This window comes from Dermochelys coriacea, chromosome 4 (genome assembly GCF_009764565.3).
Source record: "Dermochelys coriacea isolate rDerCor1 chromosome 4, rDerCor1.pri.v4, whole genome shotgun sequence".
Taxonomy (NCBI): domain Eukaryota; kingdom Metazoa; phylum Chordata; order Testudines; family Dermochelyidae; genus Dermochelys; species Dermochelys coriacea.
In genome coordinates this window covers 46,006,886-46,026,335 of record NC_050071.1, presented here as the reverse complement: position 1 = coordinate 46,026,335, position 19,450 = coordinate 46,006,886, and the positions used below count along the sequence as shown (strand labels likewise).

The window sequence follows — 19,450 nt, the reverse complement described above, 5'->3', positions numbered from 1 at the left end:
ACTTGGCCCAAACTGGGGAGGTTTTCAAAGGATATTAAAAGACATCCCTGATACCAGGATGAGTGCCTCTAGCACTACCAGATATCAATAATATAAGGAGGAAGGGCTAGAAACTGTAGGCAAATTATGTTTCCCTGTAGGAAGGCATTCTGTAAGTGGTTGATGAGGAAACAGAAGGAGGGATGACTTGGAGCACAAAATCCTCCTCATCCACTTACTACAGAGCTGAGATAATGACCTAGACAGGCAGGGTGACCAGATGTCCCGATTTTATAGTGACAGTCCTGATATTTGGGGCTCTCTCTTATATAGGCGCCTATTACTCCCCACTCCCATTCCAATTTTTCCACACTCTTTATCTGGTCACGCTTTTGATGGGGTGTGGTGGTGGTCTGTTTTCACTTTCCGGCAATGTAAGACCAGTTGATAAAGTTATAGGCACCTGAAAACTGGGTATTATACTGGAAAGCGTGGAGCAACCTTAACTACAGACTTCACTACCTGCACCACTTAGAACAGGAGTTGGATGACCACATTATACAGTAACGAGTATAGTAGATAGAGGAATAGCAAAGGTAGCTGAGGGCTTCTTCAAGATGGGGATGGGAGGAACACAATATGGCCTTTTAAACCATTTGTAAGTGACACTAAATTATTTGTATTCAATATTTTAATTATGTCTTACTTTTCATTTTCCCTTCCAATAGCTTCCATTTAAAAAAAAAAACAACAACAACAACAAATCTGGTTAGGTTTTTTAACAACCTCTCTTTCCTTTAGTCTCTTTTCCTTCAGTATAAAGGTAATATGACTATTATATGTACTTCCCTTTGTGACCATTTTCAATAGTATAACTGTAAGTGATCTCTGATAGCTCTATAATTCAACTATAATATTGTTGCTTGGCCATATAATATACTACCAGGAATCAAGAGTAGATTTTCAAAATTATTTCTCAATATATAGTTTTTGAGAGGAAAGTATTAAAATGTGGAATCTTTAAATAGCTTAAATTTAAGCCCTAAACTAAATAAGGTTATATATTATAAACACACTGCAATCATAGGGTCCAACCCTACTCCCACTGAAGTCAATGAGAGGTTTGATCATTAATACCAATGGGAGCAGAAACTGAACCACAGTATAATTACATGGGTTAACAGACTGTACCTCTCAAATGGCCCTCACCTCAAGGGATATCATTCACATTAGTCCCAAAGTCACTAACATTTCACACAAATGTGGTGTTCTCATCCTTTTATCACTGAAAATTGACACAGACCCACTGGTGGTTCACTACTCTGTGTCAGTTACTCAGTGGGGGGAAGAGGGAGGTGGAAGGGCGGAAACAATAAATAGAACAATGTGGAAATGGCAGAACTGCTAAATGAATTTTGTTTCAATTTTCACCAAAAAGTTTAGTAGCAACTAGACACCTAACAATGAATGCCTGTGAAGATGCGGTAGAATCAGAGGCAAAAAAAGAGAGAGAAAGAACTAGTTAATTACTTAGACAAGTTAGAGGTCTTCAAGTCACCAGAACCTGATGAAATACATCCTAGAATACACAAAGAGCTAACTGAAAAGATATCTGAGCTATTAGCAATTACGTTTGAAAAGTCATGGAAGGCGGGTGAGATTCTATAGAACTTGAAAAAGGGCAAATATAGCATCAATCTATAAAAAAAAAAAAAAAAAAAAAAAAAAAAAAAAAAAAAGAAAGAATGACAGCTTGCGGAATTACAGACCAGTCGTCTTAACTTCAGCACCCAGAAAGTTAATGGACCAAAAGGATGAAGCAATCAATTTGCAGACACCTAGAAACATAGAATATTAGGGTTGGAAGAGACCTCAGGAGGTCATCTAGTCCAATCCTCTGCTCAAAGCAGGACCAGCAACCACCAAAACATCCTAGCCAGGGCTCTCTCAAGCCGGGCCTTAAAAACTTCTAAGGATGGAGATTCTACCACCTCCCTAGGTAACCCATTCCAGTGCTTCACCACCTTCCTAGTGAAATAGTGTTTCCCCAATATCCAACCTAGACCTCCCACACTGCATCTTGAGACCAATCGCTTCTTGTTCTGTCATCTGCCCTACTGAGAACAGCCTAGCTCCATCCTCTTTGGAACCCCCTTCAGGTAATTGAAGGCTATTATCAAATTCCCCCTCACTCTTTTCTGCAGACTAAATAACCCCAGTTCCCTCAACCTCTCTTCATAAATCATGTGCCCCAGCCCCCTAATCATTTTCCTTGCCCTCCATTGGACTCTCTCTAATTTGCCTCCACTACAGAAGGGATGTGGACACCAAAACTGGATGCAATACTCCAGGTGTGGCCTCACCAGTGCAGAGTAGAGTGGAATAATCACTTCCCTTGATCCCTTGGCAATGCTCCTCCTAATACAGCCCAATATGCCATTGGCCTTGGTAACAAGGGCACACTGCTGATTCATATCCAGCTTCTCATCCACTGAAATGCCCAGGTCCTTTTCTGCAGAACTGCTGCTTAGCCAGTTGATCCCCAGCCTGTGCATGGGATTCTTCCTTCCTAAGTGCAAGACTCTGCACTTGTCCTTGTTGAACCTCATCAGATTTCTTTTGGCCCAATCCTCCAATTTGTCTAGGTCACTCTGGACCCTATCCCTATCCTCCATTGTATCTACCTCGCCCCCCAGCTAGAAGATAATAAGGTGATAAAGTAACAGTCATCATGGATTTGTCAAGAACAAATCATGTCAAACCAACCTAATAGCTTTCTTTGACAAGGTAACAAGTCTTGTGGATATGGTGGCAGGCAGTAGATGTGGTATATCTTGACTTTAGTAAGGCTTTTCATATGGTCTCACATGACCTTCTCATAAACAAAACTAAAGAAATACAACCTAGATGGTGCTACTATAAGGTAGTGCATAATTGGTTGGAAAACAGTTTCCAGAGAATCATCATCAGTGGTTCACAGTCAAGCTGGAAGGTAATATCACATGGAGTCCTGCAGGAATCATTTCTGGGTCCGGTTCTGTTTAATATCTTCACAGTTCACTTATAAAGTTTGCAGATGAAACCAAGCTGGGAGGGGTTGCAAGTGCTTTGGAGGATAGGATTAAAGTTCAAAATGATTGGGACAAACTTGAGAAACGGTCTGAAGTAAACAGGATGAAATTCAATAAGGACAAATGCAAAATACTCCGCTTAGGAAAGAACATATTGCACACATACAAAATGGGAAATGACTGCCTATGAAGGAGTATTGCGGAAAAGGACCTTGGAGTCATAGTGGATCACAAGCTAAATATGAGTAGTGTGACATAATTGCAAAACACACATCATTCTAGGACATATTAGCAAGAGTGTTGTAAGCAAGACAGGAGAAGTAATTCTTCCACTCTACTCTGTGCCGATTAGGCCACTGGAGTAGTGGCGTCCATTTCAGAATTTCAGGAAATGTGGACAAATTGGAGAAAGTCCACAAAAGAGCAACAAAAAGGATTAAAGGTTTAGAAAACATGACCCATGAGGGAAAATTGAAGAAAAAAAAAAAAAAAGGTTTGTTTAGGTTGGGTAAGAGAAAAGACTAAGAGGAGTCATAACAGTTTTCAAGTACATAAAAGGTTGTTACAAGGAGGAGGGAGAAAATTGTTCTTCTTAACCTCTGAGGATAGGACAAGAAGCAGAGGCTTAAAAATGGGCAGCAAGGGCAGTTTAGGTTGAACATTAGGAAAAACTTAACTGTCAGAGTGGTTAAGCATTGGAATAAATTGCCTAGGGAGGTTGTAGAATTTGCCTCATTGGAAATTTTTAAGAGCCGGTTAGACAAACACCAATCAGTGCTGGTCTAGATAATACTTAGTCCTGGCCTGAGTGCAGGGGAGTGGACTAGAAGACCTCTCAAGGTCCCTTTCAGTCCTATGATTCTATGAAAAGAACTCCTTTGTTATGCACCACTGAGGGAGCAAAAAGGACAGTGGTTTTTGCATCCATGAAAGCTGGATATTGGCCTCAGGGGCTAGTGATGCTGAGAGGTAGTTTTAGATGAGAGGCTGAAAGCTTTGTCTAAGATAATCTTGCTAATACTATGTTTAATCTCTTAGAAGCGTGTTTTACTTTGTTTTATTTGTGACCATAGCAGTTTCTACTATCATTGCTCAGTATCACTTAAATGTCTATCTTTGTTAATAAACTTTTGTTTTTATCATAAGTAGATTTCAGTGTTGTAATAGTAAACAAAGTCTGAAGTCTCAGTTGAATGAAAGAATCTGGTTTATATGCTGTCTCCCAGGAAATAGCAAACTTGTAATTTCTGTGAGTGTTCATTAACAGGTTCTGAATACTCCAGGGGAATGCTGCAGGGGGAATCAGGAACTGGAATGCACTAAGTGTTACCTGCAAGGCAAAGTAAAGGCGGATAGAGCTTGGGAGGAGATTGTTTGGGTGGCTAACTAACAGAGTACTAGGGAATTTGAACTGACATACACTTTACCACAAGCAAGTCTCGCTTGTGCTAAAGCAGAAGGGTAACTAGATGACCTATAGTTCTGGGCACACCAAAAAAGTATCACAATGATTTACATCCAAAATAAGTAAGCATGAAACCGAAACAAAACAAAAGGCATCTGGGTTTAGTGATGAAAATAGACAGTGCCTAGGACTTAATTAAGGCAGCTGAAAAAGAGATATAGGGACTGATTTTGCCTCCCTTATTCATTACCTTATTATGCAATAGTTCCACTGATATCTGAGGAATGCTCAGTGAGAGTAAGGGTGGCAGAATCAGACTCACGGTTCATTATTAGCAATATAAGCCAATCAAGGTGAGATTAGACTCATGTCTCCATTGTGAGTTTCAGCCAGGTTATTTTAATAGTATGCATAAGCTTGCAAAATCAAAGCATGAAGCTAACAAAGCCTGATTTATTAAAGAGAGATACCATTTTTCCTGATTGTACAATTTCAAACACTGTACACCACTTGTACAGCTAAAAAGACAAATGAGCTTCCAATGTGTCTCTGTCAGGTATTTTGATAGTCATGTAAGAAATTACTAAGGCAATTTTCAAACCACAAGGTCTACACCACGATTACACACACATACTCTAAACAGTTCAACTCGCATTCAGGATATATATTTTAAAGATATAGAGATCCTATCCTTTATTGTAGGATGTATTTCAACTTAGGATGCAGCTTCAATATATTCTAAAGATTGCTGCTGTGAGAACTCTTTAGCATAGGTCCCTGTCTAGCAGAAAGCAGCTCCCCCGCAAGGGCTAGTTGACAGAAACTCCCTTCTTTTGTCAGGTTTCACACCTGTGAAGATTACTTCCTGTTCCAGAAGGCAGGGAGTTCGCTGCCCTACAAGCTGCTGGGGGGGGGGGGGAGGGGGAGGCAGGGGAAAAGAGAGTGAGTGTGAGTAGGGAGGGGTTTGCCTTGCACAAGATCTCTTGATTAGATTGATCTCCTGTACACACAGTTTTGTTGGGCATGTTGGACTGAATAGGGCACTTATACAGTTATGTAGCAAACTTGACAGAAATTCTCTGAGACCCAAATCCACACAATTATTGAATTCTTTTCATTTAAGCCAGTGACAAAATTGTTAACTTATTAAACTTAATATAAGGCAAGTACATATCAAATGTAAAAAAACACTACAGTTAGATACAAAAGTCCTGATCCTGGGAGGCACTCAGGCCTATTTGTGCCATTAGCACCAAACAGCTCTAAAATGAGTCAATGCAACCCTAAAGGATTTCCCTTTGTAATGGGATACTCTGATGGTTTAAGCCAACCTTTTCTATACTATGACCTCTTTTTTCTATACTGACACTCGTGTGGTTCTCCTATCCAGCTGGGCCACCCTTCCTATTTATCACCATATGAAGGGCAAAGTAGTCATGACCTGAAGAATCAATAATTAAACCAATCCCTACAGTTGTAATAGGGGAAAAACCCCATGAGGGACAAGATCTAGCTTGCATTTCCCTGTACCCTTGCCAAAGCATACAGCCATCTTGTGGACACCTGATGGCTCTGACAGAAAGTGAAATCAATAGGAGGCCCAAGAGAGACATGGAGACAGACACAGGTTAGGGGCTCCTTGCATAAGGCTAAATCCAATTTTGTCTGATATGTTCTTGTAAACAGTTCATTAAAACAATTTATAAGAGCCTGAGACTCCATGAATACTACTGCACAACACAATCCTGGCTGCTTTCATGTTCTCTTCAGGTGGTACCTACCTGAGTCATGGGACTGGACCAGGTACAGAACAGCTCCAACATTAGGTGTAGTGCCAGGATAAAGACTGTTTCCACCCTCCTTAGCTGTACCAAGTAGTCATTGGCTGCAGCTTAGGTTCTGGCACAAACATGCTATTTATGCCTATTTACTGGATGTACAACAAAAAAAAACCAACAAGTAGTTATATAATTAAAGAGAAAGATTTATGAAAGGCTAATCAGACTTTTTTTAGTGTTACAAGTATTACTTGTATTTTGCTTTTCATCTTCCAAGATTATCCACAAAACATCACTATGAGTTGAGTATCAGAACATTTAGGAGGAAATGGATGTTTTACTCTTGCAGTTGTGTGTCTTTGTTGTCTAAAAACATTACTACAAATGAGCTCTAAATGGAGTTATTCCATTCAAATCAAGAAAAGAAGGAAGAAAAACAATGTGTGATTCATAATGATTAAAAACACCAATTTCCATATGGAAAGGAAATTTGTCATTCGTATTCCCCTCTTGGCTATGGATGCGAAATACATTGTAGGTCCAGGCAGGTGTTACTTATCACACTTAAAAAAAAAAAAAAAAAAAAAAGCTACTCCAATAGCTATTTAAAATAGCATCTAGTCAAATTATTTCCATTTCAAATACAGCAATAAAAGGAGAACTAGTTAACGAATCACTAGTTTGTTTTTCTTAGATAAATAAAACTCCCTTCCAGGGCTGGATAAACTACTTACATTCTGTGATATGGTTGGAGACTGTTGAAGGAAATACATCTGCAGTTATCAGATTAAGATTTGGCACCATAAAGTAACTTTTTACAATCTATCATATGACATTAAGACTTAAAGCTGTTCACATTCCTTTAGTTACACTCTTTGAGCTATGCACAAATTCTTCCATCCATAGCAAAACTGAAGCATTTTTGATTTACAGCCAGTTCTGTATAGGTGTGAAGAGCTCTGGCATTTTATTTAGCCAGAAATGTTTAGATCATTTCAAAGTAGCAAAAGCACTTTGTGAGCATTCTTCCCAAACCAAAATAGCCCTTTCAACTTTGCAGATACATTATCTATCTACATAGTGTAGTCTTGAGAAATAAATACTGGATTGAGAGTCAAGAAATTCTGCTTTATGAGGCCCTGGTCATGCAACACACAACACAGATGTAACTTTAAGCATGAGAGTAGCCACATCTCATTAAAAACTGTCATATTGGATTACTTATGCACTTAACTGCTTTGGAGGATTGGGTCCTTCTAATTTGCTATGTGGCCTGGGGTAAATCAATTTAATTTTGCCTCAGTTTCCTCATCTGTAAAATGAGCATAATACTTATCTGCCTATCTGACAGGCGTGTTGTGAGGATTCTTGTTAATGTTTATACAGTGTTTCTGATACCAGTAAATTGCTATGTAAGCGCTATTATCAGAAGTTTGAGACAAACTCGTTCACAATGCCATGACGTGGCACATTGTGATGACCCATGTTGAGGTTGTATTAAAAAATTGTGATGCGGTATAAAAAGGTCACGACAACATTGCACAAACCCAAGATTGATTTCATGACTTGTGATTCCAGGAAATTCAAGATGGCTGACAATTCTTATCCTACCCCAAATAATATTTTCCAGATATAATCTTCTCATAAAAGATTTAAACAATTTGAGATTGTAGCACCAATGACCAATGTTGTGCTAGAAAAATGCCATGGGACTATGGGAGCTACTGAGAAGATGTTGCAAATAAAGTGCAACTCCATGATAGCAGAATGCCCATCTTGATCGATGAAAGTCCCTATATAAGGTTGTTTGTTTTTCTTTCAGGCCCCTCAGTATGGAATTCAACTGTGGGCACAAAGGTCACCAAAAAGACTCCCTTTACAAAGCTTCAAATGGCAAAATACAGTTCATCATTCCTACTTTAGACAGTGGGAATATGCATATCTGTTTATCCTTTAATCTCTTCCTCAGTACTAACAAGGATCCAACTCTACATCTTATTTTGGATGACTTTTCTTATTATGAGACTTAAGTTCTTTCAGCTTTGACATCAAATATATATTTGGCAAGAATTCCCCCCCTCCCCGCCCAAATTGGGAAGTTTGTCCAAAATGTTTTTGGTTTTTTTTTTTTTAAATGCACAAAAATTACTACATTAAATTCAGAATGTGGCTGAAAGCTTAGGTTGGCACCATGACAGAGACTGTTTTATAACCTGTTCTGCCCAGACACACACAAATGAAGTCTTTAGATCCCTTTTGGTCTCCAAGATGTCATTCCAGCAGGAAGTCACATGTTAAAGCAAGTGAAACTGCCAGAATTCTTCATTCACCCTCTAATAGTGGGAAAAGCAAGCACAGCTAGTTCTATCACAAATCTTGACAAACATGTTTAGATAGAGGAAAAAAATATATACATATTAAGCTATTTTATTGTTGTGACTATCTACTCTTTCCAGAGGAGATACAGGTACATGAAGATTTGGTGTAATATCAAATTTTGTTATAACATTTTTCTTTTTGATATGACTATTTGTGTATTATTGCAGTCAAAACTCTTAAAAATATTTAAGAGATATGTCTAATAGTTTCCTATTATATCTGTTAAAGTACATAGGTAACTATGTATAATCTTACACACTATACTTGCATAACTAGGGTGACAGATAGCAACTTGTGAAAAAAACAGAACACGGAGTGAGGGGTAATAGGCGCCTATATAAGAAAAAGTCCAAAAAACAGGACTGTCCCTTTAAAAATGGGATATCTGGTCACCCTATGCATAACAAAAAAGAAAAAAAAAGCCACCTAGAGTGAAAAAAAATATAGTGTTGAGGAAAAGAAGAAGAGTGAGAAATCATACCAGACGTAAGCCAAATGTTTATGGAACTGTTGCCCAGTACACTTATATATTAAGAATCTGGCTAGTTAAGAAACTGTAGTTTGCAAATGATACTGTAATGGATATGCAATCTAATCACGATATGAAAACATAGCTACATGTTGGCATCTATGCTCCAGATAACTTACCAGACTTGATAACTTGTATTCTGATGGATCTTGTAAAGGCAATTCCCCCCCCCCCGCCCAACCCTGATGTTTCCATCAGGGAACTGATCAATAGTTCCATATTGGGATCTATTAATCCAGATTTTTATGGGAGAGAATGATATTTTGGTCATAAAAAGTTAGCTATTAGAAAATACTTGTATTCAGAGCAGGACAATTTTGTACAGCTATGACACGAGTGTCAAATATGCATGGTACAAGTAAAAATATGAAGAGTTATATCCAAACCAAGAGTGAAACTAATTCTTTTTAAAAGGTCCTCTCTTACACTCCATATGTGCAAGTGTGTTTGATATAATTCTCTAAGCCTACGAACATTAACAGCAATACTGATACAGTATCTTCCTCTGATAGTAAATTTGTATGTTCACATAAGGATGATTTTATTTTTATTTCACTTCTAGCTGAAGCCCTGAGAGCATTTTCATAAACCACAAAGTTTGAGGTGGGGTTGGGAATCACCCTTAACTATTCTATGGCTATTGTTATTCATACATTGTAAACACACACTGCAGAAAGAGCCTTTTGAATTGCAACAGATAAAGACACTTTTTACTTTGCTTTACATAATATATTTGACACAGGTGAGATCTTGTCAAATCTCTCTCTCAAAACAGTCTCTCTCAAAGAGAGATCCCAGTATCTGTCAGAGCACCAACCACCAGGCCTGAGCATTTTCTAATATTTCTTACAACCAAACTTAGTAGTAACCTTCCAATTTCAGGGCCCAGTCCTGCCCCCATTGAAGGCTGTGTGTCACCTTTACACTCCCGAGATGCCCGAGGCTGTCGGGGGGTCATTTAGGCTTCCAGCACAAGTTAGAGCAGCCTCATGGCCTGACATGTAAATCATGCGCGAGCGTGCACACAAAAAGGGATCATAGGTTTGAAGATCTGGACCATAATGAACCTAATTCCTACCATAGAAGTGTACCTTTAGCAACCCCATTATGTGACATCCTCTGTAGTACTACAGAGCTTTATAGAGCTAGGTATGGGAGTTGGATGGTGAAGCACAATAACCATAAGCTCACTGAAGTCATAGTCCTTAGTTCTGATTTTTCCAGTTCAAAAATCAGATCAGGACCATGACAGGCTATGGCCCTTTGCCAAGATAAATATTTGGGGCCAAATTCATCCCTGATTCCAATGAATATATCACCAGGTCATTTGGCCCATATAGTCTTTTTTATTATTATTGGCTACTTTTACAGACCCCTCCTCACGCAAACTTCTAATGCCCTTCTAGATGCCTCATGGTCAGATCAGATATTACATTATTTCTGCCTGAAAGGCCTCATTTTTCCAACATCTTAAATCTCTAACAAAAATACCGCATGTATGTTTGGTACTTACAGCTCCCTCAAGACGATGAAAATACCCAGCACCTTCCAACAATCAGAAATGCCTGCTTATGAGTACTCTGTTGCACAGTCTATACAAATAGATATTCTTTAGAAACAAGATTATCTTTAAAATCCATACTTATTGTGGAAGAAGACTTAAGTTAATACACAGGGCATGCTGCTACTTTGCCTCTCCTCATTCATACCAGCTCTGCCCCCTGTATGTTAGAAAGAAATCAATATAGTTGAACATCTGCGCTCAGGTTCTCCCACGTGTGGGAGTTATGTTGCATTGCTGCCTGCCAAAATTTCTTATTTTTTCTATTCAGAAATAAGAGCTCACTTCCACATTTTCCTTCTTAGTCTAAGGACCTGATGCAGATAGGAGTTGAGCTCCTGTGACCATTTTTAAACTTCAGTAGGTGTACCAGGTGTTCAACACTTCTTTGGATGACATTCTAGTGGAGCGCTGGTACTGTCTACACAAGGAAGGTTCTTTTTGAAGAGTGATATGCCCTCTGTTTAAACACTAGAAAAACATTCTTACTCTTAGAGAAGTGGTTTTCAACCTGTGGTCTGCAGACTATGTCTAAGATTTCCGAACAGGTCTGCCCCTCCATTTGAAAGTTGTTTAGGTGTCTGCAAATTAAACAAAAAAGTTTGAAAACCACTGTCCACGTCTGCATTGCAATCAGGGGTGTTACTACAGCACATGTAGCCTTTTATCTAGCTAGCTTGAACAACAGTAGCTGGGAAGCTATGACAGCATACGCTATCCACACAGGCCTTGGATACATATTAAGCAGCCAGCTTGTCCTGCCACCCATTCAGTTATGGCTTCATTGTTATTTGAGCTAGCTAGATGAAAGCCAGCTCAGGTCTGTCTATGCGTGCTCCAGTCAAGCCTCTGATTACAATGTAGACATACTTTAAGTGGATGAACTAATAGTTTTGGGGGTCACCTGTCTCCAAAACAATTTGCTTTTCACAAGATCCAACAGTTAGGTCGATCCCTCATTGACTGAGAATATTCCTTCTCCTGGTTTCTAGTTTACCATTATGTGGGAAACTCTGGCACTTTAAAAAAAAAAGTTCCTTTCTTCTGCATTTGGTTTAAACTTGAACTTCTGGCTATTCTTCAATATTATAATTTAGTACCTTGTGAATTTATCTGTATCTATTTCATGTACAGAGATAATATCAAATTCTTTTGGACTCTAATTTATACACCAATAAGATTTTTAAAAGCCATCTGACTGACTAAGCAATATACAATTCTGACAGCATTAACCAAAAAAATTCACAGAACTGAATTACGAGTTATATTTGACATGCTGACAATTCTTTTTAATTAGTTTAAACCATGAAATGCAGCCACATATATCGGACTCTGATAGTGACAGATTGAGATATTTGGTAAAAATGTTGGTAGTTATAATTTTAGCATCCAAGTTTAATTCCTTGGTTAAAGTAAGTTGTTCCTGTTGCAGTTTGTACTTTGACACATTTTGTCTAGAACAAAACAGTAAAACTGAGCAAGACAATAAATACATCTCAGCTCCTGCTGATATCATAAACCACTCAAGCTTTGCTTCAAATGAGCCTGATGTACTTATAACCCTGTAATTTACAGTTACCGCTCATTTATTCTATATACAAGTGACCTACCCAATGTAGGTAGGAAAGTCAAAACGAGCTCATTATATGCAAACAAACAGTGAGCTGGCTGATGTTAAGACCACACCTTAACAAGGTCTGCATACGACTCTGAGAAAAGCATTTATCATTAAATAAATACCTCTAAAACTATAGTGGCAGACTACTGGACTCTATCCATACAAACCAAATTTAAAAATTATTGCAAAACAAGTCTACCTAGATAAGATAAAGCCCTCAGGTTTTGTACTTTGAGGATTCTTTTAGACAAATAGCTTCACTTCTCTTTGTGAGCATTAGACTACTACTAAATTTGGGGTCTAAGCCTGCTCCTGCGGAAATCAGTGACAAAAATCTTTAGGCTGGATCTTTGGCTTTTTCTGGTTCCTTTGTATCACTCTAGTGATCCATGGCCAGCATAGTAGACTCTTAACAGCTACTACCATCAGGCACAAGCTAGAACTGTCAGAGTAAAGGGCCCTTCACGTAGATAAGAATCAGGCATTTAGTGTTGTCATTGATTTCCATTAGCAATTTGACACACACAACCTGATGCTAGGGACAGTTTTGAATGACAAGTAAACGAACAACTAGCATCATATGGGGGTAAAAATAAGAGGGGTCTACAGAACTCTGGCTAAGTCAAAATTTGATTGACCAATCAGGATTTCAGGAGATGCATGTATCCAAGCATGCCCATATGCATTATGTCTCAATGGTAAAAATTTTCCATCAGCTACACATTTACAACTCTGCGGACTGCAGTATGGTTACAATGGTGTGACTAAGGGCTGGATCTGGACCATTATCCAGATACTCATGATGAAAGACTACAAAGGTTTGTGATGAACACAAACTTTTTCCAGAGCATTGTATCAATGCATTACTAGGATCACTTGATTTTAAATTTTACTCTTAAAATTATTAGTTTTTAATATTGAGTAAAAATGTGTACTTACCTGGGCCTGCCCATACAGCTTTTGTAGCAAGCAAACAAACACTTGGCACATACAGTTTTTGGAAGAGGCTGCAGCAGAAATAAGTTAAGTATCATTGAACCAAGCATTTTTTTTTTTTTTTTTTTGTTTAGAAAGACATTTATATTAGACTCAATCACAATGGTCCCTTCTGGCCTTAAAGGCTATTTAGTAGGACCTCCTGTACATTGCATGCCACAGAACCGCACCCACCTACTCTAGTAATAGATCCCCAACCTCTGGCTGAGTTACTGAAGTCCTCAAATCATGATTTAATTACTTCAAGTGACAGAGAATCCACCATTTACATTAGTTTAAAGCTGCAAGTGACCCTGTGCCCCATGCTGCAAAGAATGGCAGAGACCATGAAGTTTTTTGCCTATCTGACCTGGGGGGAAATTCCTTCACAACCCCAAATACAGGGATGTTAAAACAATGCTTAGGATTTTGGTTTGTTTTTTTTTAAATGAATAATTCTTCCACTGCAGCCAGCCCTCCTATTTCAAAAGGCAGGCAGTTGCTTTAATAAGTAGATCTAAATCCTCCTTGGGAAGAGAGTCAGTATTTTGCTATAATGGTTTATCTTTTTGTAACTGCTATGGAGTTTGGGCTATGAGGAATAAAGGGGCATTTAGTAGCTAAAGCCTAGAACGGAGAGTTGGGATTCCTGGGTTACAATTGTGGATCTACCACTAATGTAGTGTAGCACATCATTACTCTTGCTCTGCCAGGTTCCTTAGTTGTAAGAGCTAGAATATTGTTGCTCCTTTTTGACCCAAGTGGCTAGTCAAAGTCTGAGGACCTGAGGATATTCCAGTTGGGAACAGAAATTGGTGATACTCTGGTATTTAAATCTATTTTATGTCCAGGATTAGCCTTACAAATTATGTTAATTGAAGGGTACCTTCACATCAGTGTCAAGAAGGTTTTAACACAACCCCTAACAAGGTTTCACCCAGATCATAACAGACCACTTAACTCACATGGAGAGAGGGGGGTGTTTACTGAAGAGTTAACTAGTGTATGTAAAACACTGGGGCCCTTGAACGCAAGATATTAGAATAAGAGGTTCTCTGAGTAGATTGTTATTACAATAAAACTAAGAAAACCTTAGAAAAGTTACTGGAACCCAGACAACTTTTGTTGCTTAATCCTCATTAACCCATTTATCAGGCATCACTGTGTGGAGGAAGGTGTCCACCAGGTTTAGGGGAGAGTGAACATCTTTTAGGATTGCAAACAAATAATCCCTCCAGTTGTGTCAAGAGTTTACTTCAAACAGGAGACCAAGAGTGGAAATAGCCAACCAGAGAACGACAAAAAGACACTAACAAACACACACCACTCAGTTTAGTGTTCCACCCAAACTGAAATAACCAGCACCAACTTATGACTCATCTACCACATGCTGCCTCCTCAAATTTGTACTTTACCTCAGGAACAGAGGGACTAAATCTTCAAGAAGGAAAGTTTGCAAAAAACAGCCTTGGAACCTCAAAACCAGAAATACAAGTGGATGAATTTCTATCAAACTAGGACTCATACAGCTCCCTGGATGTACACACAGGGGCAATACAGTATAACATTGTAAGCCCTGTCTATGCAGACAGGGATATAAACCTTTTGAGGATCATTTAGCAGTTTGAACCATAATGTTTTAAATTACATAACTGTTAAATTCATCCATTTTTGCAATCAATTGAAAATCCAAGTTCTGTGCATTGTAAAGCACAACTGAAGGACTAAAAAAAATTAAGAATGTTTAGAGATGAAATTATAAAGATTTATAAAATAATGACATAAATAAGTTAGGTAGATCAGGTACTTCTATTTACTTTACTCAGAATAAAAGAATAAAATTCAATAAAGTTGAAATATAGCTATGACAGATTATTATATTAGTCTGTATATGACTATCAATCTACAAACTCCGTTCTGTTTTGTGAATGCCATTTTTATTGTAAATGGTACTGTATCCTTCACATTTGCACTGTTTGCACCAGGAGGTGTTAAAAGAAATCCTTATACCTAGAAGACAAGCTAGCAATGGGAAAGTCATTAGCCTTGATGATACCTCATTCAAATGGGTCCACCCTAAAACAGGCTGGACTGTGGAGCTGGAGCTAAGCAGCTGATTGCCTGACAAGTGGCTGAATTGCTTGCACCTAAGAGAGAGCCAGAACTCTAAGAGCTGGATCTTCTCAAGCCAAGGGCTCTCTCACCATCCATTCACTGGATGATAACAGGAAGACTGAGCAGGAGAAGGGTGGTGCAGAAGGATCCTGGGATCCTGAAATGATACTAACCAAATTCCAACAGACTTTTGAGTGGTGAGGACATTGAAGGGGGGGGTGTGTGCACAAGTGTTATTTTTGCCTAAATCTGTAACTCTTGTGCTTTGTCTAGGAATAAAGTGTATCTGGTTTAAAAGTTCCCTTGCAAAGTCAGAGGAACCTTGCGATAGGGAGGAAACAGAGTTAAACTATGAACTGGAGCCAGGGACAGCTCTACCAATTTTGCCACCCCAAGCAGTCGCCATCGAATTGCCACTGCTGCAACAGCAGCGCAGCTGCCACCGAATTGCTGCTGCTCCTGGAGGAGCAGCGGAGCTGCCGCCCAAAAGCCGTAGCGGCGGGAAGAGTAGCGGAGCTGCCTCTGAATTGCTTCCACGGGACACGCACTGCTGCCCCAAGCACCTGATTGGAAAGTTGGTGCTGGCCCTGACTGAAGCCATACAAATGGAAGTCTAGAGTTTGTGCTAGACCTACTGAAGAGACTTTGACTGGGCTAAGTCCCAAGACCAGTGCTGATGCCCCTGAACTGTGTGATACCATATCCCATGAAGGGTACCAAACAGGGGGCCTGTATCTTGGGAGTTTGCCTAAGAGGCTGTAATTAGAGATAGTGTCTGCCCAATGCTCAGACCCAGTAAGCCTGGAAACATAGGATCCAAAGGCTGGGTCCAATACTGCATCCTGGTGACCATCCACAAAGGGAAGCTCAGTCAAGGCCATAAAAACAGCACCACATTTATAACTGTTAAAAGGATATTTTTGTGCAGTGTCCAATTAAGCTGTGGAACTCACTGCAACAAGATAATTGAAGCCAAGATGTTAGCAGGATTCAAAAAAGGTTTTGACATTTATATGGAGTTTACATTCTGAATAGCTAGGGGCCTGGCTCATATGCTGTAACTAAGTTTCAGCCAACAGATTTAGGTCTTGCATACATTTAAATGCAGTAACACTTCCATTTACTTAGGTTTGTGTTTTCTTGCACATCTTTCTGCTGGTTTATCTGTGAATATCTATAGACTTCAAACATTTCTATTGGGATATTCTTTAATTTGTACATAACATGGTTAGAAATTATTGTTCAGTTTCTGAATGAAATGCATAACAGTCCCACTGTAATTGCATGTTCTGTACTATGCTCCTGGCAGCACTGCTTAAAGAGGTACTCATTCAATGCAGTGGAGAGACAGCCAGCCTAGAAAAATCAGTTGGTGGCCTTTTACAAGTCAAAGAATGATTTTTGGTGTTGAAGGATCAGGTACAGTCTGAGATACCTGTGGGGGCTAGGGGTGCCCAACTAGAACTGTGCATACTAGTATTGTGACCTTGTTGTGCTACCACTGGAACTTTACTGATTACACATTACTACTACAATAGCAAAAATTAAATATCTGGTATACTTTCTGTGCAACAGGGAGCACGTATACCATAGTTTATTATATATTTGGCTGCACTGCTTCTGGCAAACACCTATATCTCAGGAGTCCAGAATAAAGTGTAATTGCTGCCTCATGTCTCACTGTCTTCTGTAGCACAAAGAATAAATCAGTAGGAGAAAAAGTGCAAAGCAGATTTTGCAAAACACACAAACAAAAGATTGGACATTGTTACAGATTTGGAAGTACTGATACTAATAAGTTGTGTTTGCTTTGTTCCACAAACAAAGGTCAGTGTGACTAATTCAGAAATCCTAACATTGACATGTACAGACAATAGAAAAGAACAATGGGCCATATCTTCCAGTTATGCTTAGCATAATAGTAATACCACCAAGCTCTTACATATCACTTTTTATGATTAGTTCTCAAACGCTGGACAAAGCAGGTCACATAGTTTTTTTTTTTTGTTGTTTTTTTTTCTTTTTTTTTTTTTATCCCCATGTTATAGATGGGAGAACAGAGGCACACAAGGGGAAAGTGACCAGCCCAAGGTCACTGAGCAGGCTAGCGACAGACAGGAATAGAACCCAAATCTCCAGAATTCCACTAAGCCACAATGCCTCACATACTGTGAGCAGTTTACCTTAAAAACAAAAACAGAGTGGGGAGAAAAAGGCAAAGGTGGCTTTATAATTTGGAGGCCTATAGAGTGCTGATAAAGTCCCCGACATAAATTAGAGCAACTCTGGGGATACTTAGGCTATGCTCTCCCTACTTCTGCTCCTCTCCTTAAGTTGTGGGGGGCAGGGTAGGAGATACTTCATTGGCTCTAAGCCACACAGGTATTCACCATTGAAGGAGGAAACTTCAGAGAACCACTTCCAGCAGCTTTAGGCCAGCTTTGTGATGATGGAGCAGTGCAAGATAGCTGGAGGGTCTGATTTTTTCTGCTTTGTTTTTGTTTATTTCAGAATGTTCCTATATTACAATAGTTTGGTTTTTTTGTTCCTTTGCGATTTTACATGCAAGATTCACTTTTTTTTTTTAAAGTGTGAAAATTAACATTCAAGTCTGCACAATACTCAGCCTAACAAATAAGATGATTACTATAATTAAATGTAAAGCTATGGCTACACTTGTAAAAAGTCTCCACAAAAAAGAATTCCCAGATCCACTCTTCTATTTTAGCCACTAAAACTTAGTCTCACAATTTTTATAGTAACCACTGTAGCAGAAGAGAAATATAATATTCTAAATAAATAAAGATGTTATTGTTAAAAAAATCATGTTGGAGAGAAACATTGCAAGAGGTTGCAACCACAATGTTAGTGGTGGCAGTTCCACACAGAAAATAAACAAAGACCTGTAATTATTAAAACTATACACAGAAAAACATAACTACTATACTACAGCTACTGTCTCATGTATTTATAATGCATCCAGCCCCATAGGATTTTATTAAAAAAAAATTAAAAAATGGTAGATTTCAGAATAGCAGCCATGTTAGTCTGTATTCGCAAAAAGAAAAGGAGTACTTGTGGCACCTTGGAGACTAACAAGTTTATTTGAGCATAAGCTTTTGTGAGCTACAGCTCACTTCATTGGAATGCATCCAACAAATAAATTTGTTAGTTTAAGTTGCCACAAGTACTCCTTTTCTTTTTACATTAAAAATGTTATTTAGGTTGCAAATTCAAGAACACAAAAGTTAGGTAATGCCTGATTTATGGTTGCCTGGGCAAATTTAACTCTGCTCTCTTGCCCATCCAACCACCAATTGAATGAGGCAGGGTCCTGTGGAAAAAAAAAAATAGTATGTGATTAAAGACTATCATAACGCATATACACACAAGCTCAAGTTAAGGATGTTTTTACCTCTGCAGAAAGAAAGCACGTAACGATGGTTAAGATTTTTAACATTCGATATTTGTCAAGAGTAGAGATGGAAAACATAAGCTCCGAGGTCTTATCTGCACTAGCAAAAAAACCCACTAAATTTGTCTGTGGCTTTGACTCTAGTGTTGTTTGCAATGATGGAAGTTCTAGTCTAGACTGGACTCAGGGCATTAAGGGTTTATTAGATGATGTTGAAGTAAAAGAAAATGATACAGAGTTTAAGTATAGAAGTTTCTGGTTATCAGGGAATAAGGTACAGATTATCAAGAGGCGTGAAATTTGGTTTAGGAACGGGTGGCATAAGCAATCTGCAATCTCTCTGATCAGGAGAGAAAGTTTAAAGGGTCAAGTACAGACATTGAGATATGGGGGTGTTGTCGTATTATTACTACTACTACCACCACCACCACCACCATGGGGGGGAAACAGTACATGCCCAATTTTTGCTAATGTAGATGCACCTAACCAGTCGGATAGTTCCATCCTAGTTACACATCAAGTGAGTTCTAATATTCACCTATGTTTGATATTCTTGAAATGTTGCATACATGTAGACCTTGATATGACCTAGAGAACACATTGTTTTATTATGATCTTTATACTC

General features: G+C 38.7%; 1 long non-coding RNA gene across 1 annotated transcript in view; it reads right to left on the bottom strand.

Annotated features, from left to right (window-relative positions):
• Positions 1 to 19,450, bottom strand: part of LOC119854253 — a 66,643-nt gene that overhangs the window by 39,251 nt on the left and 7,942 nt on the right. The gene's annotated exons all lie outside the window — the stretch shown is intronic.